This window comes from Chinchilla lanigera, unplaced genomic scaffold (genome assembly GCF_000276665.1).
Source record: "Chinchilla lanigera isolate Chin_1 unplaced genomic scaffold, ChiLan1.0 scaffold00018, whole genome shotgun sequence".
Lineage (NCBI taxonomy): Eukaryota > Metazoa > Chordata > Mammalia > Rodentia > Chinchillidae > Chinchilla > Chinchilla lanigera.
The window spans coordinates 28486700-28512141 of NW_004955419.1; the positions used below are offsets into that span (position 1 = coordinate 28486700).

The 25442-nt window shown below is 46.8% G+C and overlaps 1 protein-coding gene across 1 annotated transcript in view; it reads left to right on the forward strand.

Moving 5' to 3' along the window:
* Positions 1-25442, forward strand: part of Shb (Src homology 2 domain containing adaptor protein B) — a gene marked incomplete at its 5' end in the record, with an annotated part of 132595 nt that overhangs the window by 63346 nt on the left and 43807 nt on the right.

Sequence of the window (25442 nt, forward strand, 5' to 3'; positions counted from 1 at the left end):
GAGCCTCTGGTCACTTCCTTGTTTTAAAGGCCAATAAACAGAATATCAGGAGACGTAGATTCCCTGTGCATGGTCACTGGGGTACTGTGTTTGCCTATACTCCACTGTGCCTTCTTGGGTGATGTGATGACATTTTTGCCAAGGAAGGCTTCCTGCAGCTGATGCCTCCTTGTTTTGGGGGAGCTCACTATCTGCAAATGCCAGGGGACTTTTTCCCTGGTACATGCCTTGGTCTTTGGCTGACACCCTCAGAGTTGTCATGGCTACCTAGATATGGGGTTGGGTAGGGTAGGCTTCTTTCTGCTGTCTACTTTAGGACCCCTCCCCAGACCCCCTGTCTGCAGTGACTGATGGCTTTATGTCTCAGGTTTAAGGGTCTGTGAGGAAAACTTACTTGTTTCAGGAAATCTGTGGATTTGTGGAGATTCCTCATCAATAGCATCAGACTAGTTAGTTGGCCTTTCTTTATTCTTTCCACGACCTTGGCCTCCAGCTGTATGTAGGGAGTCACTGCCATCATTCTGTGTATTTACTTCTCCTTTTACTGACTACAAAGCACTTTCTTAGACATTATCTCATTTCGTCCTCAGAACAACCCTGGAGACAGCCCTCACTATTCTCATTTTTAACACAGAGCAACTGAAAACCAGAGAAGCAGGGGCTTAAGCTAGGGTTTCCTTCCTAAGTGACCTTAGGCTGGGTCACTTTAGTCCTTCTCTGCTGCAGGCCCTTTCTTCTGCTGAGAAGAGCTTGTACTCTGAGGTACGTCATGTAGGGAGAGGTCAAATGTCAGTACTCCTGCCCCCAGATCTCCCATGTTCGGGGAGACAGTCTTTTCTCTCCTCTTCATCTCCTCTGACCTCTTAAATGTGTGTACTCATTGCATGAGTGGTAAACCACTGAGCATTGGCGTCAGTGTGCTGAGTATTTGGGGGAACTTGGAAAGAGCCCATGTGGCCACCAAGGGAATTAACTCAAACTCTGTGGGGCCATGGCCTCTTCCTCACTCCCAGGGCTAGTTGTGGCCCTGTGGTCCTGGCAGCCAGGCTCACCCTACTGCCAGGCAGGGCTGTAGAGGCCCCAGCCAGGGAATGTCCAACCCAGCTCAGCTGGGTGAGGCCACTAGGCTGAAGGACAGAACTGCCAGCCTCTCCTCAACCCACAAAGCCTGTGTGTTTTTATGTTTAGAGTGAGGAAAAGCACAGTGTGTCTCAAAAGAGCCTTGGCTTTGACACTGAAAGCAGAGCTATAATTATTGTCTTTAATTACACAATGGTGCTTTGCTAAGGAGAGGGGCTTGGTGACCCCCTCCTCTCCTGGCAAGGTTGGCTCCATCTCCTTGTGCAAGCACTGATATAAACACACATGCTTGCTTGGAGTTTCAAAATTATGCAAGGAACATTCAGAGCTGCCTACCAAGGATTCATGTCTTCTGTTTGGGGAGAAAGGGATGAGCTATGCAGAAACGTGCAAGTGCTTTCTTGCCTGCTGCTGGGAAGGAATGCCCATTTACCTCAGCGCTAACATGATCTAAGAAACGGGGGACAAGACTTTTACTGATGCTAAAACAAAAAGGAAGACCAAAAACAGCCATATAACAGCCACTCTTGGTTCATGTGCTGAGCACATCCATGCTCCTTTGATTTTTTTGCAGCACCCCGGGGAGGTAGACAGGGCCCATGGGGTGCCATCCCCACTGCATGAGGGTAGGGTATGAAAACTTAGAAAATTAAGGGACCTTGCTGACATCCCACAGTACACTAGGACTAAGGCAGGCTCTTGCACTCACGGAGTAGTTTTTGTGAGCTCTCGCAGCCTGTGACTAGCACTCTGGGGCTCTGTGGCAAGTAAAGCCTGTCAGCACCAAGTTGGAAGGCCAGGTGCTGCAGTATCATTATAGGATTATCGTGAAGGGCAGCCAAATCATGTCCCCAGAAGGACTGCACAAGTTTGCAGGCAGAATCAGCCTGCCTGGCCAGGAAATAGGCCCACAGTGGATGACCTCTCACAGTACAGGTGTGCAGAGGCTCCATGGAGGCCACCCAGGTACTCTGCCCTCCACCATTGGTCAGAGTGAAGGGCAAGCTGCCTGAAAACCTGTGAGCCAGCTTTATACCTAATCATGTGGAGACACCTGCGCAAGGTGCATTGGTGTTGAGAATGCAGATTCGGGGACCCCATTGTCTTTGTTTTTTTTTTTTTTTTTTTCGAGACAAATTCTCACTGTGTAATCCAGGCTAGCTTTGAACTCATGTCGATCCTCCTGCCTCAGTTTCCCAAGTGCTGGGATTATGGGCATGCACCACCATATCCAGCTTGGGGCCCCATTCTGTAGAGGCCCTCTCTAGATCCCAGGAATCTGCATTGTAGTTCATGGCTCTATGGTTCTGGGAAAATCAGTCAGTCCTGGGAAAAACAGTTAGCACCTGACTTATGAACAAATTATGTTCTGGGAAAATTTTTCATAGATCAGGTTTTTTATAAGCTGGCAAAATGAGTCTTACACAGTACTTCCTGTATAGGGTCTATCCCATGGTTGGAGTGGCCATGCTGTAGCAAAAGGCTCAAGCTAGAGTGTTTGCAACTCCCATTGGATCTGCTGGCAATTTTGTTGTTCCTGACTTTCTCCTTCCTCATTTCTAACTTATCTGCTACATGGGATGGGCATCTCTTGTTGTCTCCATGACATTATACAAAGTCCTGAGGACCTGGCGAAGGGCTGGGAGAGCAATGGAAATCATCTTCAGAGCAGGTCAAGGCTTCAGGTTGAGTGAGTCCTTAAGAGGGGAGAAATCGTGAGCAGAAGACTAGGAACTAACCCAAACTGTTCTGATTGCTGGTTTGACTTGGACAAGATATTGCCCTGTTTCCCCATCTCTAAGGTCAAGGTTTCAGTCCAACACAGATTGACTTCAGCACTAACTACCTCCAGGCTGGCCATTGTAACAGTAAGACCTGCAGTACACATACAGATTTCTACCAGGCTCCAGGACATGGTTTTCTGAAAGACAAAACAGCTTCCCTTCTTATCATAGGTTAGGTTTGGTTGCTGTCTTTTTGGTACTGGGAATCAAACTGAGGACCTTGCACTTGCCAGGCAGACACATTTGCCACTGAGCTGTGTCCCCGGCCCTGGTGCCTAATTTCACCATGCCTACTTTAAAAAATAATTTTTAAAGGTACTTTAAATGGCTGCATGTGCACCATTAGAGTAGAGAGGATCAGCCATCCAAGATCCTGGGTAGCCATACTATTTTCTACCCTTAGAGGGAAGAGCTCTCAGCCAAGAGGGGAGCAATAAAATGGGAACAAGGGATTGGGAGCAGATAGGGACTACTTTTCCCTGCCCAGATCCTCCTCTTTGCTGTCTCTTGATGAGTTTCCCAGGCCTGCTCTAATCGTGTGAATTATGTTAGTGTTCTGCTCAGAGACCTTCAGTTTGTCCTGCAGATCCATGCCCAGACTTCCCAGGTCTTCCTCAGGCCACACGTCCCTGCCCACCCCCTGTGCCCTGCCTGGCTCTGAGAAGCACAAGCAAGGCACAAGTGACTCACAGTCGGTTCCTCAGAGCCCAGCTCAGGGTCTGGCAGTGGTTGAAACAGGATGAAACTGGGCCTTTCTTCTTCCCGTCTAAGCCTTGCCTTTGAAGTCAGTTTAATGGCTGCAAATGTAATAACCAGTTGGACTGCATGATCTCCTATTTGTTCCTGGAAAATGAGCATACTAAAATGGGCTTTGGGGCTGTCAGAGCACACTGTATCCTAGATTTGAAAACGAGAACTGGCAAGTCCATTTGTTGGGTTCTGGGATCTTTGCAGTGTAAGGTCTCTCTTGCTGCCTGATGCCGGTCACTGGTGTTTAGGAGTCATAATTCTGAGGCCTCAGAGTGACAGGAATGCTCTGAAACCCTGTTGTGCCCCTACAACACACATACAGATTTCTGCCTGGCTCCAGGACATGGTCTCCCAAACACAAAAATGTCCCCTTCCTATCAGCTGTTGGCTAAGTGGGGTGTTACTTTAGCAGGGAAAGCAGCTATGCCATGGCAGAGTGCCGGAGTGGCCTATCACATAGGCCTGCTTCATCAGCTGCACTGAGTGAGGAAGAAATGTGGCACTTCGTCTCCACCTTGTTTCCGAGCCCTCTGTCCCTCAGTGGGGACTCCCCTGGGACCTCAGGCCCCAAGGCTATTGTCCTTTCTCCCGCTTGCTCTTTCTCCTAGTGAAAGCTGCTGTCCATCTAGGCATCCACCCTTTGACAGACTGGCCTCCTGGCCTTGGGGGATAGGACAGGGCTGGACAGCTCAGAGGGTCAGCCATAAAGATGAGATGATTTTGGGGTGGGGTGGAAGCACTTTGGGACAGTTCCGTCCACTCAGTGGTCCTTTTGCAACCCCCTGTGCCAGCCTCTATGCTGGGCACCCTAGGGGAATGGAGGTACCAAGTGAGACCTCAACCACAGCAGAAGGCAGAGGTAGACCCAGGTAGGACACTGAAGTGTCCTGGACAAAACTTCATAGGATGGGAACTCCTACAATGTTGTCACCGTCACTGAAGTTCTGAGGGAAGAGAGGGCAAGAAAGGCTTCAGGATAGTTGAAGCCTGGCTGAAATCTTGAGAGATTTCAGGCCTGAAAGGAGCAGGCAGGTAGGCCTTCTGGGCAATATGGTGATCCGTACTTGCAGGTTTCTTAGGTGCTGAGCAGACATCTGAGCTAGATCCTGAGAGGCACACAGAGATGGGCACCTTGTGAGAAAGAGAAAAGGGATGGCTTTGCAGGTAGAAAGACCACCCCTGAGGTGCCACACACCTATAATTCCAGCACTCAGAAGGTTGAGGCAGGAGGATTGCCACACATTAGAGTTCAGCCTAGGCTACACAGTCTGTCTCAAAACGAAAACAAGTAAAGAAAAAGACAGAGCAGCCCTGAGCGTCCAGTGCGGCTGCAACATCACAAGTTTGCAGGAGGCGCGTAGGGACTTATGACTACTGTGGGGGATTGACAACTGGTGGTCAGCTTATAACACCCAGCTGAACTGAGTAAGTGTGGTGCTGGGTGTGGGAGCCCCACCTGAGGCTTGATGCCAGTAGCATAAGAGGCAGAACTGGAGAAGAAAGGCTGTTGGGAACTGAGAAAGGTTGTTGGAGTGGTAGAAACTGTAAGGAGCTGTTGGTTCTTTTGGAGGACTTGTCATGCTGGCTTTCCTGATGATCTTGGCTGTTTTCATCTGAGGAGCTCAGGACCTTGTTGGCACTGAGAATAGCTTTAGTTCACTTTGCTGGAGCTCTGGTCCTCACTTTGAGCATCGCTTCCTGGCTCCAGAGGGGAAGATGGTGCACTGCTCAGTCTCCTGGAGAAGCTTGCTGCATTGGCTTTCCTAATGGGAACTCAGATGTCTTCATCATTGCAGGAGCTCAGGACCTCACTGTTGCTGAGGATGGCTGTGGTACTTTTAAGGGGAGCTTTGGTTCTTATTCTGAGCATCACTTCCTGGCTCCAGTATAGATCCCTCAGCCTGCTAGCACAGATCATTCATCCCACTGGCACAGACTTTCTAGATTCCACCACTGACCTTTGGGCCTTCCCAGCACAGATCCGTGAAACAGGCCTGCATGAGACGTTGTCGTGGTCTCTGAACCTCCCATTGGATTTGTGGGAGGCATTGATATGGGCGCTAGGTCTTCAGCTGGATTCATGCAGGACATTATTGTGGGATCCAGGCCCTCAGCTGGATTCTTTGGTCCTTAGTGTGTGGACAGATTTCCTGCAGTCTTTTGTATATGATTCTTTGGGTGACTGTTATAAATAATCTTACAAAATATGTGTCCTGTATTATATTGTTCCCCTTGCAATATTCCCCAAAACATGACAACTACCAAGATGTCTGATGACCAGTTCATGGTGAGTTTTCTGCCCACCCTTAAAAAGGGTTTGAGCTTTATCCAGGGGATTATCTGGAATTATTGAACCTTAAACTTCCACCCACCCGCCACCCATCAGCTCTGCTTCCCACCCATCAAATTATTGAGCTCTTTAGAATCCTGGTGATACCAGGTCTGGGCACTAGGCCATGTGACAGATTCATTCCACAGAACCTCTGCCCTCAAAATCACAAAATTAGGCTAAGAAATTGCACACAGTCACTTGGCAGTTAAAGCCAGCACTAGAAATGCCTTATGTCTAGATGATTCATTGACATGTGAATGGAACAGATAATCAGTGCTAGCAAGGGGCACCAAAGGGGCAGAATTCATCACCAGGGTGGTTAAGGACAGCACTTAGGAGGTGAGATCTAAGCCTGGCCTGGACAGCCTTTGTGTGTTGAAAAGAGAAACTGAAAAAAGTCATTTGCTGGTGGGTGGGGAGCAGGCACTGACCTTGGCCCAGGGCAGACACATCAGTGGAAACTCTGAGGTTTGTCAATCTGAATCTGTCCGCATTTAAGTGGTAAGGAGCCAGCCAGTGTCCTAGGGATAAGGGTTGTAGACGCCCATCCAAATGTTAGCTGGTTTACCAGTTAGTTTTCAAGACCTGCCTGTAATCCCAGCCAATGGGGGGAGGCTCAGGCAAGAGGATTGCAAGTTTGAGCCCAGCCTGGGCAACTGAGCAAGACCGTTTCTCAAAATAACAATATAAAAAGGGCTTGGGTTATTATAGCTTAGAGGCAGTGTCTTGAATTCAGTCCCCAATACTGCAAGAACAAAACAAACAAACAAACAAAAAACAAGATGAAAAGTCCCTTCTGCTTTAAGTGCTGCCTTAGAATTGGTTAGGCAGACCCGTGCAGGCTGGGCATGTGTGTACTTGATCACAGGATTCTGCACATGTGAGGCCTGGAATCTGAGCTGAAGACCGTCTTCCATCTGAGGGCTGGACAGGCTTCAGGACCAGCCTCTCTCTGTGCCTCTTCTCTCTTCTGAGTAGGCTTTGGCCTAAGCTGCAGTGTTTCGATCCAGGCAAGAACCTGGAAAGCTCCACTTGGGTGTGAGAGAAAAGGCAGGGTTCAGATCCTCCTAAAAGGTGAGACACTCCATCAAGCCTCTGGGCAAGTGGCCTGGCAGCTTCCTCCGGAGCCTGCCCTGCAGCGCTCACCTGCCAACCGCGGCTGTAGCGGCAATCATTTCAACTTGGACACTCTTCAAAACAGCCATTTTAGGTTGTCCACTACATAAGAAAATCTCCACAAAGCAACCCAGTATGTTCCATTTTAAATAGCAGGAGCTTCCTAGTGAGCCCATAAGAAGAATTAGTTGCAAATTAAACCCCCAGGAAACAGTGATTTGACCTAGTATACAAAATTGCTGGATGTGAGCCAATTGGATGTTGAAAGACATTTGCCTATGACGCTGGTGTGGGTCTCAGAGTAACTGATCTTAAGCCATTCCTCCTGGAAGATGTCAGGGAGTGCACTCAGGGTCCTAGCATTGGTGACCTCTGCAGAGTGGGTAGGAATGGCAAGACATTAGCCAGCTCTCTTTGGGCATGTAACTGGCCCTTGTAGGAGCATGTAGGTTTTCCAGATAAGTCTGTTTTCTTCTTAGTTTGGAGCACCCCTCTTTTCTCTGTTTCCTGGCTCTCCATACTGTATTCTTCCCACTGTTAATGTACTTGACCCTGTCATTGATGAAATAGACCAAGCAATAGTCCGTCCTCCAATGGAGGATGAGTGAGACTTTAATGGACTTTAGGGGTGGTGGGAGGCTCTTTGGCAAGACCTCTGAGCCCCTGCCCTCCCTCAGGCTTGGAGCACACTATAACCACTGCTTTTCCACAGACTGGCAGGCAGTGGCCAGCTCTTTGCCAGAGTTGGCAGTAATACTTGGAAAAGCAGGGCCTCCTCCCAGTCAGGGCAGGGGGCAGATGGTTGAAATGTTAGGCCCAGAGGCCAGCAGTGTCCTCACTAGGGGAGACTGGCTCTCTGGGAGAGTTTAAAGACTTTTTGGGAAGGGTAGGGTGGGAGGCACCTCGTCTCTTTGTCTCTGCAGGAAGAAGATGAGCAGAGAGCCTCCTGGTCATGTGGCCTGTAACTGGTGCCTCCTCTGTCAGGGGGACGTGAGTGAAATCTGAAGTGCATGTCTACATGGCAGCAGCTGTCACATTACAGCTGCCGCCCTCTCCTCCAGCTCCTCCCCAGCCCTCACCTCCCCCAGTCCTGAGTGAGGAAGCACGTCTGGTAGCACCAACTCAGCTGTCATACCACATCAGTTGTGGTAGGTTCCCAGCTCATGGAAACATGCCAAACGCAAGCAGATGATATACTTAATGAAACACTCGGGAAGAGAGCTTTGGTTCCAGATATTAGGGGCTTGAGATGTAACGGGAAGGCACTCCTTTCCTGTCGGCTCTGTGGCTGGTGTGTGAAAATGGGTCATATGTCTAAACCCTGGATCCTGTGTTCTCAGAACCTTGTCCCAGAGTGCAGGATCTTTCCTTTGGGGTATGAATACTAAAAATACTGCATTGTAAGGTAGAAGTAGATTCTGCTGAAAAGCACAGTATGTGACTAATATTATAAAAGAAAGATGAAATAAGATGTGTTCTCCTTGTGGACTTAAGCCGATTGACCATGAGTCATTTATACCACGTCAGCCAGGAATAAGGTTGTGCGGTTGTGCGACTATGCACAGATATGTATATCCCTCCCTAATGTGTAACATCTGCGTAAGGCTCTTACAAGCCTCTGCGTACGTGAGGTTTACAAGCCTCTTTTATATCCTTTGTCTGGTTTTATTTCATAACAGCTCCATGAAGTCGATATTAATATTCTCCCCACTCCACTGCACTCCACCATTGAGGCTGTGGAGGCTGGACTGGGGCAGGTCCCTCACCAGAAGCCTGAGCAGGTAAATGACTGAGCAAGGTTCAAACCTAAGTCTCCCAAGTCCAATTCCAAATGTGCCTACAGGTGTATAGACTTGCCAGTGTATTCCATACTTGGAATCAACAGGAAGTAATCAATCATTTGAATTGTATTTGCATGTATCCTAACATGAGCAAGGTTAAATGAGAGGTAAAACAAAAGAGAATAATACCCACCTGCCTGTTGTTCCTCACTGTTACTCACTGAGGTCTACTGACTTCTTTGGCTGTGAAGCCTGCTGGTAGACCAGAGAGGTTGGAGGACTTGCCAGGGTCACCCAGCTGGGAGGCAGCCATCTGAGAATCCAGTCCAGGTCTTGTGGACACTTCCCATTTCTCTTCTCATAGCGTTGCTTCCAGCATACATAGATACAAACATGAAGAGAGCAGTATGTAAAAGGGTCACTCAGTAAATAAATGAGCAGCTTAGATTATTTAGCTGCCTAAACATTCATTCACTTTGAAGAGAGGTAGCTTGCTGTCCAGGGGTCTGCCTGGCTGGAGCCGGGATCTTGGCTCTCAGTCTGAGTTCCACCCATTGCCTCCCCCGAGTCTTGGCCTCAGACAAACCTTCATGTTCTGAGGCTTCTGTAGCTCTTGGAATGCTCCTGGGGTTAATCCCAGTTCTGTGTCACTAGCTTCCTGGCTGGAAGAGAACCTTAAATTCCAATATGGGCAACCCCACCCTACCAGGCATGATTGCAATCTCAGACTCATATCAGAAATTCCTTGTTTCTCAGCAGTGAATCCACATTCATACTCTCAGTTATTTTTAGGTGGGAACTGCGTGTTTTCTGTTTCATCTTGCTTTGGTCTCCCTGCCTAGCTGGGCTTGTACTTTCTGTCTGGTGATACTGTTGGAGCTGCCTTATTTATAGATTTGGGCTTGTTTTTCTTCCTGTGACTTCCTTTTTCTTCTAATCTAACATATACTTTCTCAAATAGGCATGCTGTCCTCACCTCCCTAGTCTCATTCACTGGGTCACAAGACTTAATCCAAAACGCAAGTGCTAAACTTTGTCTCACTCCAGAAAAAAAGGAAGTGGAAGGTCTCCAGCAAATCTCCCAGATATGCTTGTAACATGGGCTGCTGCTTGTCATTTTATTAAAATCTCTTCCCCTGTCACTCTTCTCATCTTCCACTGCCTTATGGCTAAGACACTTACCTGTACATACCTGATAAAGAAATGCTTTTTATAGTCCCTGCAGACAAAACCTGCTTGGTAGGAAGGTTCAGACAGAAGCCTGCTGGAGGGCTGTGTGTGAGTGTGTGTATGTATACATGTACACTCTCACTCTCTCTCCCTCCCTCCCTCCCGCACTCCCTTCCTCCATCCCTCCCTAGGCCCTGATCCCATTTCTAGCTCCTGTGGCATGTGATTGTGGCTAAAGGTACTCAATAGATGACACTTGCTGTCAGACCTTTGGTTGATGAACTAACTTTATTGTTGTCATCTTGTTCACTTACACCTCCCTGAGTGTGGTGACAGGGCAACAGTGAGAATCCAACCTAAAATTTGATGAAACAGACTTGGGGTGTGTTATGGTTTATATTTAGATGTCCCCCCAAAACCTCATGTAGTCATAGGGTTTTATCAGAGGTGGTTGAATCTAGAGTGTGTGATTGGTTTGTAATACAATTCTGGGATTAAGGGTGCAGGGATTAAGGGTGGGTGATTGCTGGATCAGTCCACTAATTGATTGGATTGGCGCGGCCCTAATCCCAGTAGACTGGATACAATATAAGGGACAGAAAGAGGTTTGTCTGTCTGTGTCTATCTATTTCTCTTTCTCTCTTTGCTTTTGCTGTCTTCCCTCACCATGAACTGTTGCCCTGCCGCCATGTGCCACTTTGCCTTGGAGCCAGCTGATTATGGACTGAAAATTCTACAGACTGTGAGCTAAATAAACCTTTCCTCGTTTAACTTTGGGTGCTGGGTATTTTGTTTCAGAAATGAGGGAAAAGTAACTAAGACTAGGGGACATGACTTGCCCATCCCCTCAGCATGGTGAAGTACAAGTCAAAGGGTACAGACCCTAGACTCCTACTTACCATTTGGCCTCCTCAGAATACTTGAGTGGCTCCATTGTGCCTCTGCTACAACGTGAGCCCTTTGGCCTGGTGGTACTGGGACAGATGACAAATTTAACTAATTCACCCCAAAAAGAGTATATTTTAGGCTCTGGGCTTGTCTAAGGCAGGAACTCAGTTTTACTGATAGCATTTCCCCATTAACTAAGCCACACAGGTGCACACTAGGATGAATGAGTGACAGATGAATTAGTGTAATTGGATTCGTGTGTCTGGACCTTCTTTCTACCCTTCTAGCCGACTGGGTTCCCAGCATAAGGACTCTGGGTCTAGCTCCCAAACCACATTTCCTGTGTGGAGCCTGGCATCCTGTCAGTCGATGGATTAGAGCTTGTTGTGCTGCTATAATCCCTCTGATCCCTCAGCAAGGAGCCAGTCTTCACCTGCCTCCCTGAGGGGCAATCTGTTTGTCTTTTGTCCATTGTCAGTGGTTTTTGGTCCTGGTTTATGGATCAAAACTGGGCAGTGAATATTACCTTGACTTTTGCTTAAAAGAAAGAATATGAAGCCCCCTGGGGGTAGGAGCCCTTTGCAGTGAAAACATGGGCCCTAAAAAGTGGTTTTACCCATCTAGTGAGCCATGCTTTGAGGAATGCTTTCACCATTTGCTGTGCTGAGAGCCAACTATTTAAAATGTATCTTTAAAAATCCAATGCCTCTGTGGCTAATGAGTGCTATGTTTGGGGCACATGAGGTAATTAAAATGTACATCTTAGAGTTAAAAGCCAAAACCTAATTTGCTCCACACTTTATGCTATGCCGTTTATCCAGATGTATCCCAAAACCCCCTACCCTTATAGGCTGGACTTCTAGTAGGTGATTGGATCATAGGGAAACTATATTATACTTATCAATGGCATTGACTGATGAGTTTGTAGCTAAATGTGCTCTTAGGGGGTGGGGCCTAGTTGGGAGAGGCAGGTCACTGGGGACGTGGCCTGGAAGGGTTTATCTCCTTCCCCTGCTCCTCCCTTCACCCTCGGCTTCCTCCCTGCTACGAGGTAAGTAGCTTTTCCTCTGCCGTGTCCTTCTGCCGTGCTGTTTCTTCTTTGGAGGCAGCCAACCAGACTGAAATTAGAGCCAAAATAAACCTCACCTCCTTTAAGTGGTAGGTGTTGGGTATTGTGTCTCAGCGACAAGGAAAAGTGACTAAGATACTTCATTTCCTAAAAGCTTTGGGTGTATAAACATCACATGAAATAGAAATTGTTTAGAAATAATCACTAAAGCAGAAGCTGTTGATCAAAATCTCATCCTACAAGAACGTTCAATAGAATGAGGGATTCCATAACCACAATGCAAAGCGGACAAGGGAAATCATAGCTTGGCACACAATCCCAGTTATCTACACTTCCTGTCACAGCTTCAGTTTCCTCATCTACTTGGGGTTAATATAAAACTCCTGGCTCAGTTAATATAAAACTCCTGGCTATCGACACTCAGTAAGTGCTGTTGATGGAGAGGAGTAAAGAGGACAGTCTTTGCTACATTTGCAACACCCCCACGCATACTTCTTTTGTTTTTTCAGACAGGGTCTCTCTGTGTTGAACTCATGGCAGTCCTCCTGTCTCAGCCTCTTGAGTGTGCTGGGATTACAGGCATGCGCCACTACACCTGGTGCAACTTTCAAAATTTAAAAAAAAAAGTCTGGGGTATAACTCAGTGCAAAGGACCTGGGTTCCAATCGCAGCATGGCACCAAAAGAAAAAAAAGAAAGAAAGAGAAAATCTGTTGTAGGGACAGGGATCATTAATAACCTGTGCATTTGTTTAGCCCCTTGCCCACTTGCTTGCAAAAGTAGACATGTATATATCTATAAACACATTCTTTTCTATGTGATGCTGCCCTTGTTACAGATCTTGTAGTCACTAGTTGTGAGTAGTTCTGTCACGTGACTATAGTACTGTGTGTTCATTCTGTTCATAGTGAACATGCACATTTATTTCTGCATGTGAGTCTGGGTATTTTTAGAATTGGAACTTCAAGCCATACAGTGTATAATACCAGTTTACCTTTGACAAGGCCATATCTAGTTTATACTCCCTCCAATAGTCTGTCAGCACAGTTCCTTTCCTACAGCAGACAAATGTTTTTAAAATATTTTTTCTGTGCTAAAATCTAAATTTGCAAAAGACTGTTTGTTTATATCACTCTTCAACCAATGTTTATATTGTTTTTCAACCAATATTTTTGGAGCATCTGTGGAACCGGGTTCTGTGCTAGCAGTCACAGGGGGTGTATCAAAATGGATTAGACTTGAACTCTACCCTCAGAAGCAAGGGTCAGGGTGGCAGCTGAGTGTGCAGATTGCTAGGAAGTGACAGAAGTCTTAAGGGTCACAGGTTGGGGAAGAGAGACCCAAGACGGTGTTGGTGTGATCTTTGAGCTCCTACATTGCCTCCAGCACACTGAGCATTTAGTATTCTGTGTCTCAAACTGCACAGAACCTGGCTTTCTGAGGAAACAGTGTCTTAAACTGGGGCACTGAGGGCCAGCCAGTTGGAAGTGTCCACCAGTGGAGAGCAGGCTGCCTCTGCTCACACTCTCACAGTGCCTCTCTCCTGTACCAGAAATTGATGACTCCTCTCACACAGTATCAGGTCTCCTCAGGACATCTTTTTAGGGCCTTGAGGAGAGGCTATTCTTATATTTTCTCTACAAGCACATCATCCCATCTTGACATTCCCTTCGATAATTCTTGGGATGGCTAGTTGGATGGTGTCATGTGTAACAGCTGTTGGTAGGAAAGAGCCTCATAAGAGTATCGGAAACAGCAGCAGCGTTCAGGCCCCCAGTTCTTGTGTGTAGCACCCCATACACAGCTTCTTCTTCCCCATTCCTCTATAAGACAAACAAAAAACACTTAATAGAATTTTGTGTGTATATGTGTGCTGTGACACCGCGAAATATGACATGACAGTAGAGCTGGAAGAGCCAGTACAGTAGGAACTGTAACTCCTTACTCAGTAACTGTACTGATCCTTCATCCTCTGACTTTGACAAATCTCTTCAGTTCTGATTGTTCCCATTTCCCCTATTAGATGGGAATGCAGGGACTGCCTGTCAGGATACTTCACTAGTCAGGTGGTTATGAGAACCATATAATGTAAAGGCTTCTGTGTTTATAAAGTGATATGTGAAATGAGAGAATGCTACTTTTAGCCTTTATTGTTAAATTTGGGTTGAGTTTGGCAGGTGGTCAGACACTGCTGGACCAAGTAGGTCTACACTAAGATCCTTGCGCTTACAGTAGTTTTGCAACTGTTCTTGAAAATGGAGTTACATGTCCTTCTTAAGGACTGTATGCCTAGTTTTCTGGGGTCAGGAAAAATTGGAAACCCCCCATAATGGTAGAGGTTTCCTTTTTTTTTTTTTTTTTGGTTTTTCTCCGGTACCGGGAACCGAACTCATGACCCTGTGCTTGCCAGGCAGGCGCTTTTGCCACTGAGCTAAATCCCCAGCCCCGGTAGAGGTTTCCTTACACACCTGACTCTGTTGATCTGCTTGTGGCAGGAAGTGGGTTTGTTTTCTTCTTCTTCTCCTTGTCCCCTTTCCCCTCCCCCTCCTCCTCCTCTCCTCCCCATCCTCCCCTCCCCTCCCCCCCTCCTCCTTATAGATGTGCAGCACTGCACCTGGCTAGGAACTAGGTTTCTGAAGAAGGGAACAGACACAAGACCCATGTGCTCTGTGTGTGAGAAAGGACGTCATAGAGGCATATGTCAGGTCAGTGAGGGTTCTATAGAGAAACATAACCAGTAGGGCGTGCATGCACATGCTTGTGTGTGTGCGCGTGTGTGTGTTTATTACAAGGAATTGGCTCTCATGATTATGGGGGCTGGCAAGTTTCAACATCTGCTGGTGGGTTGGCAAGCTGGAAACCCAGAGAATCAGTGGTAATTGAAGTCCAAGTCTAAGAGCCTGAGAATCAGTGCTGGGTATGGTAGCGCACGCCTGTAACCCCAGCACTCATGAGGCTGAGACAGGAGGATTGATGTGAGTTTGAGTCCAGCCTAGACTGTATAGCAAGACCCTATCTCAAAAAAAACAAAAAAAATTTTTTAAAAATAAAAGCATGAGAACCAAAAGGCAGGAAGAAAGCTGACAGTTCAAAGGCAGCCAGGTAGGAGAATTCCCTCTTACTGAGGGCAGGGTTGGCTTTTTGTTTTATGCAGACTTTCAATTGATCAGATGAGGCCCACCTATTGGGGGAGGGGGCAGCAGTCTGCTTTATTCTGTTTACCCATTTAACTGTTAATATTATCCAAAAATACCATTATAAAAAATCCAGAATAGAGTTTGCTCAAATACCTGGGCACCCTATAGGCCAGCCAAGTAAACTTATACAATGAACTGTCCCAGACAGGAAGAGCATAGCTATGATTGCCTTGGAGCTTCTCACTAGGCAAGGTTCTCCTTGCTTTTTATATGGGTGACTTTTGGAAGAGTTTGCTGGAAGTCGGTTATGTGCTCTTGTGTATATCTCCTTCCTCCTTCAAATGTGGGAGCTCAGCACTAGAACAGAAGTGCTGTGTGAATATCCGCTCTCCATAGAGTCATACCAAGGGGCTCTGGAGTCAGAAAGAGCCTCGAGATCATCCGGCTCAAGCTTCTTGCCTCATCTGGGAGGAATCTTGGCTCCAGTTGACTGGACAGCTAACAAGGTCACACGAGCTGGTAAGCAGAGAACCAGGTTGGTCCTGGGCCAGCAGCCTCATCACCACTGCCCAGAAGGCCAGGTTGTTTCTTAAGTCCCTAAGGGGATTAGTTCTTCCCTTGAAGAAGTTTCAGAGTGAGGAAGGCTGAATCTTACAAGGCTGCTTTTGCTTTGACAGCTGCACTGGGCAGGGGCATGATGCCAGCACCACTCTGTGTGTGAGGCAGCAATTCCCTGACCAGTCCCAAGTACATAGGTGGACTTTGACCAGTGTGGCTGAGAGACCTTAGGACAGGTGAGCAGGGCAGTCAGGTATAATTGGAGGGAAGAATCATGCCTAGAGGAGGGGGGGCCCTGGCTATGTCTTGAGAGGGTGGTATCCTGCATCTGCTGCTGGCTTGTAATTCCTGGCAAAATGCCGACCAGACTAGGCCCAGCAGCATGTGTCAGCAGCCACTGTGCAGCATCTAAAGCATGCTGAATACCTCCCTGATGGACAGCTCCCTGCCTCCAGATACTGCCTTTTGTTTTCCTCACAGACTGACCATAATGGTACTTGTGGGGACCTGCATGTGGGCCTTGTCAGATAAGTCCCAGGGTCAGGAGAAACCCCCTGAGGTGACCCAGTACTCTGACTGATAGACTGTTGACCAGAGGCAGAAAGTGACTTGCCTGGTGTTAATGAGCTCTGTTGGACCAGGACTGTCCAAGATTTGGTTCCCTTGCTCACCTGAATGTGTGTATGTTCCTTTTGTACCTAGTGGATGAAGGGGGCGCAGTCTTGGGTTGGAAAGGTGGTATTGATGGCCACTTGGTTGAGAGCTTTGGAGCAAAGCTGCCTCTTTCTACTGCTTGCTATGTGACTATCCATAAACTGCCAGTTCCACCTCTTACAGTTGTCATGGGAACTAAATGAGACAACAGATGTGATGTACTTAGCACAGTCCCAGGCTCTCGGTAGTTCCTAGAGTGTTTGTGAACATGTAACTGAGGATCCAGTCTTCTGCCCCTGCACCAGCCTTCTCCCCTGTGTAAGCTGTGCACTTCATCTCAGTAGGTGGGGACACAGTGTCACAGTTGCTCCAAGGCTTGTTCTGAGATTCCATGAGAACATGAAGTGGAGCTGGTTGGTAAGGTTGAAGGCCCCAGGGTGAGGGGTACAGCTGTGACTGGTCTAGCATGAATCACCCCCCATCCTTGTGGCTTTATCACTTTAGAGTGTGGCCCCAGGCCCCCCTGGAAGCTAAGAACTCACTGTGCCTAGCAGACAGGAAGATTGCATCAGTGGGGTGCCATGCCTCCCCTCAAGTACAGTCTGTCAGTATTCAGAAGACACAAGGCTGGATACACAGCTCACTTTGTGGAGACTGGGAAGTCTGCTGGGCCCTGGCCTGTGTTTGCAATGTGGGGAATCAGGGGACACCCACCCTCCCAGGGTTGACCTGAGGGTGCTGGTGCTATCCCACATCAGCCTGCACCCAACATGCATTTTGGGGCTGGGGTGAATGTTAGCATCTCCACATTTGGAGGCTGTTCATAGGAGCATGTTTGTTTGTCTCTGAAACCCTGAGCATCCTCTGTCTGCCCCTTGAGAAGATGGAGCCCTCGATATTTGGAGGATCCAGCCTTGGGATTATTGATGACTGAGTACCACCACATCCCAGTGTTTCTTTCCAACTTCTGGAAGGATTTGTGGATGTGAAGGCACAGACCTCATGAAGGTGCCTGGCTACCTTTTCCAGGTTCTTGCCTATCAGAGTCTACATGTATGCCTTGTCTTGGCCTTCCACGCGCCCCCGCCCCCCCCCCTCCGCCATTATCTGACTACCTCTTTTGGTAGCCAGTTCCCTGTACTCCCTGGTGTAACCTCATGAGCACCAGGTTAAGGGCGAAGCGAACGCTTTGATTCTATCTCAAGATGCCCCAGCTTTCTTCTCTCTACAACAGTGCTCATGCTTATGCTGCCCAGTTGCTTCTCCTGGCAACTTCAGCTTCACCTGCCCAAGCCATTCCATTTTTCTTAGTATATTCTCCTAGGCCCTTGATTCCTTGTGACAAAAGGCACATCCCTTCCTTAATCCTCAAGGGCTGTCCTTGCACAGGGACTTTAGATGGTATGAAATGCCATCTGTGCCTTCAAGTTTTTCAGAACCTTTGGGTCTGGATTCAACATCTGCCCCTGCACCTGTCTGAGCTTCAGATTCTGTAGGATAAAACATAATATACTATCTGGAATACTTGGGACCAAAATGTTTAGGATTTCAGATTTTCTTGGCTTTGGGAATATTTGCATATAATGAGGTACCCTGGGAATGAGATCAAAGTCTAAGCATGAAATTCATGTATGTTTCATACATACCTCATACCCATATCCTGAAAGTAATACGTACAGTATTTTAGTGTGTCTGCGTTTTGACTGTGATCTGTCACAGTAAGTCGGGGTGTGATTTTCCCCTTGTAGTGTCCTGCCAGTACTTAGAAAATGAGCTCAGTGCTTACAGATGGTGGTGCCCTGATTCTCCTGCTGAACCATGAGTTCACTGAGGACCAGCAGCTTTATTTGATACCTTGTACTTGGCCCATGGTCCAGCATAGCAGCACATAATAGGGGCTCCAGGATCCCCCTTGCCTATGAATTTGGTTCTTGGAGTTGACCTGGAATCAAAATGCTTATCTGCTAAGAAAGTGGCTTCTCTAAAGGGTAACAAACCCATTTACTCACTCCCCATGGCACCTGGAGCAGGAACAGCAAGCTCGCCTCAGTGAGTCTCCATGGGGAATGGTGCCAGAGCTAGGGGCCTGCAGCGGCCCAGAGGCCTCCGCACGCGAAGGCAGTCACTGGAAGATGCAGAGTGACAATGGGCTGGGGTCAAGGACATAGCAGTAATGGCACAGAGCACCTGTGAGCTCCTGTGACAAAGCCCACGTGGCCTTTTAAATCATGATGAAAGCACATTTGTTGTCATCAGATACACAGGCTTTGTCTGCCTTCCGGTACTTCAGGCCAGAGGGGCTTATGAGAAGGCACCATCACTGCAAATGACACGGGGATGAGGGCAAGCTGGGCCTCATGACTCCAGACCAGGCCTTTCCTTCATCCTCAGGCTGAGCATAAAACAACAAGCAGTGCAGGTTTGCTGAGTAGCAATATGCACAATAACAGTGGGCACCAGGCCCTGAGCTGCTAGTGGGACTATTGTTCCACACCCCTGCTTCTGCAGACTTCACCCTGTGCTGCGTGAGTATTTCTCTGCACACCTGGAAAAGAGATGGCAGAGAAAGTCCATTGCATCTCCTGGCTTTTAGACAGTTCCAAAGCTGGACTGGATGAGGTGGGGCAGCCTGTCTGTAGCTGCCCTATCTTGTGAAGGCCAGCTACACCTACCCCAAAAGACTCCTGTTGCCCCAGGCTGCAGACTTGCAGTCTCCAAGGGACACCTGAACTCAGACACCAATGAAGCACCCCACTTAGAGGGAGGGTCTTTCTTCAACAGATGCTTGAACAGTTCAGATGGGGAGAAAGCCATCCGTCTCCCCTTTGATGTGGGTTTCGGCTGAGTGTCTAATTAGGAACAGCGCACACCACTCCTGGAGCACACCACTCCTGGGGCACTCATTACTTGGTCTCGAGTACTAGGTGTGCCTAAAAGGCACACCTCAGCAGTCTGCCCAAAATGAGTCCCTGCCTCCTGAAGATTTAAAACGAGACATGTAGGTAAAGGAAATATCAGAAAACATCAAGAAAGCCAAGAGCCCTAGTCTAGGAGTTAGGGATCTTTAGGCCTTTTTCCCACTGTGTACCTTCTTCCCTTCCGCAGGCCTCAGTTTCCACATTTATGAAATATGATGATTAGCTACACCTGAGACCTTCCCTGTATGTTTCATGTTACTCACAGGTACTGATCCAGGGTTCATCTCCCATGGTTGGGGTGGGGGGTCATTGCCAATGCAGCAACTGAAATCAGAGGTTGCGGACCCCAGAAACAGAAACAGGCCCAGAGGTTAGTGATGAAACCTTTCTGTTTCCCACACAGGGTTGTCCTGTCCAGTCAGAGTAAGCAGGCCTTTAAAACTCTGGAACAAATGGCAGCTTCAGAGGATGAGAGGTCTTGGAGATGGAGTTTCAAGGAAACCCTTGGTAATAGTAATTGAAATAATGACATTTACAGAGTGCTTTCTTTGTGCCAGGCACCCCTCCAAATACTTGATGTATGTGGATTCATTTAATCCTAGTGACATCTTTCTGTGGTAGGCACAGCTGTCTCCCCTCCACAGATAAAGAAACAGGTAGCGTGTCCCAAGTAGAGTAGGTACTAGAGCCAGCTTTAGACCAAGCAGTGTTTTCAGTCCCCACCCTGTGCTGTTGACCTGTCAGCTCCTGGACCTCCAGCTTTTCCTCCCTCTGGGTGTCAGTGTGGGGCAGTGCCAGTCTATGCCAGGTGCATTGGTCCAGTAGTGCAGTCCTTTCTGACCAAAGGCTTTAGTCTCATTGACCTACAACCCTGACGTGTTGGCATGGGTCCCCCGGGGCTGTGTAGCCATGTAGGGGGAGAGGTCAGGTGTTTGAAACGCTGATGGCATAGCCTGGCATGCCCACTACTGGCAAAGTAGAGGTTTCTTAGGCTGTGTGTGATGGCAGCTCCTGGGAATGGAGTGCTCTTTATTGAGCTCTACCACCCTGTGTTTTGGGAGCTCCTGTGGGTTCCCAGATAAGCCTGACTGGGAAAATTAGAGTTGAGGGGGCTGTAGGCAGTACCTGTGCCACCCTTTACCCACCCAGCTCCTCCCTAGCCAGAGGGCTCTGGGCAGCTCTCTCTTCCCTGGCGGTGCTGCCTGTCAGCATTCCAAGTCACCCAGAAACCCACTTCCTCTGCCTCCAGCTTCAGCTCATATTGGCCACGTATAAGACCTCCATCCCCCTGAACAGCTGTGTATACCTCCTGCTCCCAGTTCCCTGGGTATTGACTTTGTCTTCTACCATCCTGTGCCCATTTCCTCTGTTGTGCCACTGTGCCGTGACCTTGTGTCTAAATTTTTTTTTTTTTTTTTTTGGTCCTGGGAATTGAACTCACAACCTCATTCTTGGGTTGTAATGTGAAGTCTGCTCCCATTAAGGAGCCTGGGCCGGAACTTGTAGCCATCTCTCCCTGAGGGTCTCAGATACCCTGACCCCACTATCTCTCATACTAAGCATTCAGTAGACACTTGGTTGAGTATGAGGACAGAGCATTGACAGAGATTGAAGCTGAGCCTCTTCTCCTCTTTCTGTTTCTGAAGGTTAGGTTAAAAGGTAAAGACAAGATTTATTTCCTTCGAATCTTCGTGCTGATAAAAGATAATTTACCATCAAGTATTGTGTATTTTCTTCACCTACAAGTGTGTCCATCTACTTTCAAGATACAGAATCTGTCCATAATAAAAAGAAATGTTTATAACAGGCCTGTTATGATAGAAATCAAAATCTGTATGAAAGAAAAGGTGAGTGAATTTACTAAGTTAACGTAACTACTGAGGTTGACCATCAAAATTAACTCTGAGTTTCCTAGAAACCAAAGCCAAAGCCAAAAACAAAAAAAATAAAATAAGATAAAATAAAATAAAATAAGGCCAGAAGCATACAACAGAAACTCATGTGGAAGCACAAAATGGTATAGCTATGTTGGACCACAAGTTTAATAAAACTAAACATCAGATTGAAACCAGGACTTTGCACATAAACATACTCTTACATGATCTACCAGTCTTACTAGGCAGTACTTACACAAAGAAGTTAAATGTGTGTCCATACAAAAATGTACATACAATTTACAACAACTTTATTTATTATAATTGCCAATACTTAGAAGCAGCTGAGATATCTATCTTTGAGTAGGTGACTGGATAAACTTTGGTTTGTCCAGACAATGGAATACTGCTGAAATATTAAAAATAAGCGAGCTATCGAGAAAAGAGGAAAGTAAAATCATGTTTCTTAAAGAAGCCAATCTGAAAAGGTTACGTACTGATGATTGCAACTGTATGACATCCTAGAAAAAGAAAAAGGAAAGGGAGCCAGGAAAAAGATCAGTGGCTCCCAGGGGTTTGGAGGAAAGCAGTAATGAGGCTGAGCATGGAGGACTCTGAGGACAGTGGAAATAGCCTCTGCGGCACCATGAGGGTGGATGCGTGTCACTGTGTGGTTTGCCGTAGGATGTGCAACACTGAGAGCGCTTCCTAATGTTAAAGTATGGGCTTGAAGTGATTATGTGCATCAGTGTAGGCTCATCAGTTGTAACAAACATACCAGCCTGATGAGGGATGTGGTTATGTAATGTGAAAGGCTGTGCATGTCTGGGGGCAGGGTTTTGTAGGGTCTCATTCTACCTTGCAGTTTTATCAGGAACCTAAAGTTGCTTTAGAGTATAAAGTCTATTAAAAAAAATAAAGAAAGCAGAGTTGGTGAGTAGCGGAGCAAGATGTACACTTGTCTGTAAACTGGGGGTAGAAAGGGTGAGGAAGTGTCTGTAAGCCCCCTTCCTACTGTCCACATCCACACCTGCACAGGCCTATCCTGGGTCCTGAACTGAGATTATTCTTTGAGCTCTTTTCTCCAGCGCTTGCCTCCTCCGTATTCCCTCAAGCAGGGCTCTCTACAGCCTTGGTCTGTGAGCAGCACATCTGCCAGCCCTCCTAGCAGCTATGCCCAGGCAAATTCTTACGATCCCTTCCAGATTTACCATTCTGACTGTAAAGAAGGTGCTTCCTTTTCCTGTTCTTCCGCTTGTATTTCACTCCACTTGAGAACCTTTATGCTCTTGAGGTCAACAGAAATCCCCACCCTGTCAATTTAATGTTTCTGCTCACTGCCTAAGAGGCATGAAATCACAGCCTGCCACCTAATATTAGAGGTCATTTTCCATGAATGTCTAGATGGGGCTGTCCATATAACTTGTGACTTAAAACATACGGTCACTAGGTCCCCTGTTAGATCAGTCTTGGGACTGATAGGTCTGGCTAATAAGGAGGATGGGCGTGGACATTAGGTAGGAGACAGCATTGCCTAGCAAGCTGTCCCTACACAGTGGCCCTTAACTCTCTGGGGCTCTTGGTGAGACTGTCCAGGAGAAGAGCTGCTGTCTAAATGAGCCTTTCCCCAGAGACAGCCTGCTGCTCCCCACACATGCACAGACCCTGAAGACCCAGCCTACTGAGCATATTTATTTCCATGTGTTCCTGTCTTAATTACATTTTTTCTTTACTAGCATCCTTATTCATTATTTATAACAACTTTCAAAAATAATTATGCAATAATCTCTTTCCCTCTACACAATAGCTTTTTACCTTCCTATTTTGGCTTTTCAGCTTTTTATTTATATGTAGCTGTACATTGCTGTCACTGGCATTTAGATACTATGGCCAAAATGTGTGATACTGGTTTTGAACAGTTCCCAGCAAGGAGCAGGATTCCCTTTGGGGGTGTTGTTCACATTGCCCAAGACTTATTTAGAAAGCTTGAATTATACACTTATAACCTCAACACATAAACAGTTTTGTATTTTACTTTTTAGTTTAGCATAATTTCATGCACGCTTTCCTGTGTAGCTATATTATTTTCCAATTTATCATTCTAATGACTGCTTAATATTCCATCCAGTTAACGTGCCATAATTTACTTAACTGTTCTCTATTGTTGGGCCTTAATGAAAATTTGAATCTACCATGTACTATGGGAGGAGGCTTGTTTTAATGCTTACCATTATGACATCCCTGCTTTAACTGCATGCCATTACAAAGCCAGCTTTGGTAAGGCACAGATGCTTCTGGAACAATAAATCATGCCTGAGAGGTGTAATACAAGTCCCTCTGATTTAATAGCTAATCTGCTCATAGCACGTGTTTTCCCTTCAGCCTGATATTTGTATAGAATACCTGTCTCTGATGAATACAATGTAATACTTAGCTGTATGCGTTTGGCATTTTATCACCAGCATCAGAGACTTTCATAAATTAACTGGAATTTGGGGTAAAAAGTGTGGTATCTGGCTTTCTCATTCATTTGTCTACCTAGTCTCCCTGAACATTTGCATCCGGCTCTGAGGGACTGAGCCAGGCGCTGCTCGTGGAGGTGCATCTGTGAATTGCTTTATGGTGCTCTTAGATTAAGTGGTGATGTATATGAGAAGTGCTTCGCAAACTGTAGGGTGAACCACAAAGTGCTGGTCCTCCTTGTGAAGGCGTGACGAAGAAGGTGGTTTTTCCAGGTCAGTGGCTTCCTTATCAGTTGCCGCAGCTATTCTCAGAACCAGGAGAGAGTTCCCTCTTTTTTCCTTTGTAAAAAAGGGAAACCTCATCCTGAAAAATAATAAATGATGTTAGTTTTCATGTAGTTGTGTTTTGACAAAGTGTGGGACACTTTCTAATGGGAGTCATGATTTTAAGTAGCCTGAGATCCATATATTCACAAAGTTCTTCCCTGTTCATTTGCTCTTTCTAGAAAAAGTATGTGTTGCTTGCATACATACACTCACCTCCTACCAGCTCTCCAATACGTGCAAATCCCTCTTTCAGCAGAGAGCAAGCAAGCCCCAGGCTCCCTCCTGGCAGACAGTAGTACCCACCTAGTTGTTTTTGTTCTCATTCACTCTGTATATTTAGCATCTATGTTTGGCAAAGGGTAATGACTTATAGGGATGGCAATATAGTTTCCTTTTTTGAGTGAATTTATTTATTTAACAATGTGAATAAATGTAAATAACCCCGGTGGTACTTGAAAACAGCAAAAGTCATGAAGCTAGTATGTGACTAAATGAAGTTTTGGAAAGACTAGCCTAAAGTTAATTAATGCAGACACTGAAGATCACTGCACGATGTCATTTGCCTCTGATTCATCAGGGAATGTGGGGGATTTTTATCATCTCTGTGAAGTGGCCTTGAATGTAAAGCCCAAACCAAAAGCTAAAGCAGCCTTCTTTCTTGGAAATGCTTGCGTTATTCGCATGTGTTTTCTCAGCTGCTCTTCAGGGTCCATAACCACTGGGGGCTTCTGTCATATCTTCGTGCTGTTAGAACTCTAGTTTGGAGAGGACTTCCACTTCTATAAACAGCTCACTCTTGCAACCCTCATCCCTTTTTTATCTGGTCTCACTTCTCCTCCCTCACCCTGAACCTGCTCCTGCAGCAGAAGTAGATGGAGCCTTGAGAAGTAGAATTCTGACTCCTAGGAGACCCTTGCAAACATGATGCTAAGTGCAGTAAGCCTCTCAAGAAGGACAAATGCTGAGTGATTTTCACTTGTATTGCTAGAGACAATTTACAACGGTGATTGCCAAGGGCTAGAGAGAGAGGGAAATGGGGAGGCAGTGTCTGATGGGCAGAGTTTCAGTTAGAAAGATGAGAAAAAGTCTTAAAGATGGAGGGTGGTGATGGTTGCACAACAGCGTGAATGTACTTACTGTTATTGAGCTGTGTGGTTGGTAGAGGCTAAAAGTGACTGCTGTTCCACAGATAGTATCTTACCACTGTAAAACCTGAGGAGGGCAGGGAGCACGTTCTTTCCACCTCGGTGCCCTGGCTTGCCCTCATCTTTCCATAGGGACTGTCATCTATGCCTGTTTTCACTTGTCATAGCTGTCAATTCGAATGCCAACTCTTTCTGCTCCTGTCCTGCCCCTCCCAGCCCTCTACACCAAGTTCACTTTGCCCCCAAGTGTCAGGGTGATTTATTTAGGCTGGTGTTGTGTCTTGGAAATAGTGGGCTCCCCTGCACATGCCCTGCCTCAGTGGATGTTCATCATCAAAAAGCAAGTCAGGGTTCCTGGTGTGGCCAGAAAAAAAGCACCTGATTTTAGTATCTTGTCA